Below are 1,719 nucleotides of genomic sequence, written 5' to 3'. Positions count from 1 at the left end.
AAAAAACATATTGGGAAAAACATATTGGGAGATTAAAGAATTCAATTATGATTTGAAAGATGCTGGTGAGAAGAGATTGTTACAAATGAATGAATTGGAAGAATTAAGAAATGAATCTTATGATAACGACATAATTTATAAGGAGAAATTAAAGTTATGGTATGATTGGAAGATTAACCATAAGAACTTTAAACCACGACAAGAAGTTTTGCTTTACAATACAAGGCTGAAGTTATTCCCTGGGAAATTGAAGTCTCGTTGGTTAGGACCCTTTACTGTGACTCGAGTTTATACTTACGAAGCTGTTGAAATTGAAGATCAAAGGACTGAAAATATATTTAAAGTAAATGGACGCAGATTAAAGCCATATTTTGAGGTTAAAAGACCAAAATATAAAGAGATTTTAATTGTCAGTCAACCTGAATAATTTCTGAATAGGTCGGGCTGACGACGTTAAACCAAGCGCTTTATGAGAGGCAACCCATACTTATCTTTATTTTTATTGCGATTATAGTATTTTTTTTAAATTATCATAAGTTTGTTGTAGTTTTGAACTCTACTACTCACATTTAACCTTGAATCATCATAAAAATTGGATCCATAGAGAAAATTGGAACGCATTCGGACCAAAGCAAAACAGTTAAATTTTTGCCTTGGGCACCGACAGTGGGATCGACTCCGCTGACGGCGGGTTTTTCCCGAGAGTACAGACAATTAATTCTTAAGGCTTGCTGACGGTGCCATCGATGCCACCGACAGCAAGAACAACGAGATGACGGTTTTTGGATTTTAAAATGGCGGTTTTTGGCAGGATTTACTTCCTATAAACTTCCAAACTGGGATCTTAAATTCATATTACCCAACTTAAATTCATATTATAAACTTCCAAACTGGGATCTTAAATTCATATTACCCAAAAATGAATTGAAACTACACCAAATTTATCCCTTTGGCTTCTAATTCCATTGAAAATCCTAGATTTTGAGTGTTCAACCGGAAAAAAATTATTAGTTTTGAGGCACAACGAATCTTCAACAAAGTGCTGACAAAGAGGAGATTAATCAAAGAATGAGGATTTGTGAATCGAGGATTGAACAATACTTTGACGATAATTGAAGAGATGATTGTGCGACGACAATGGGAAGTATTGTGCTACATTACTATCGCTGTAGTCGTTCCTGTGGTAAAGGAGTTTTATGCTAATTTGCATGGAATCAACCAGGGAGTCGTCTATGTGTGAGGCAGATGGATAACTTTTACTCCTGCATGGATTTAATGAGTTATATATGATAGAGAATCTTCCTATCTGCCATTATTCCAACTTCGTCCCGACAAGAAATCTGTTGAATGAGATTTACCAATATTTGGCGGACGAGACTGAAGACTGTGAAATGAGAGAAAACGAGTATATTAATTTCTCTGCTACACTTCTAAACTGCTTTTCTAAACATTGACACTTCTTCATTTTTGCAAAACTATTACCAATAATCAAGCTCGGTAAAGTTACTAAAGAAAGTGTTGTTCTGAATTACTGTATTTAAATGGGACTAGGAATTGATATTAGATCGATAATCGTGAAGTCTGTTTTGAGCCTGATCGTTCATGGATCAACTTTCTTTTTACTCTGCAGTCAATTCCAAGTATCTTATGATAGTTGGGAAAAGGTACTTATACCTTGGAAGCCTTTAGACCCAACCGAGAAGTTCCCAGCCAATGAAG

Source organism: Phalaenopsis equestris, unplaced genomic scaffold, assembly GCF_001263595.1.
Source record: "Phalaenopsis equestris unplaced genomic scaffold, ASM126359v1 Scaffold000818, whole genome shotgun sequence".
NCBI classification, from domain to species: Eukaryota; Viridiplantae; Streptophyta; class Magnoliopsida; order Asparagales; family Orchidaceae; genus Phalaenopsis; species Phalaenopsis equestris.
The sequence above is the reverse complement of the archived record's forward strand: the minus strand, read 5'-3'. Positions refer to the sequence as shown.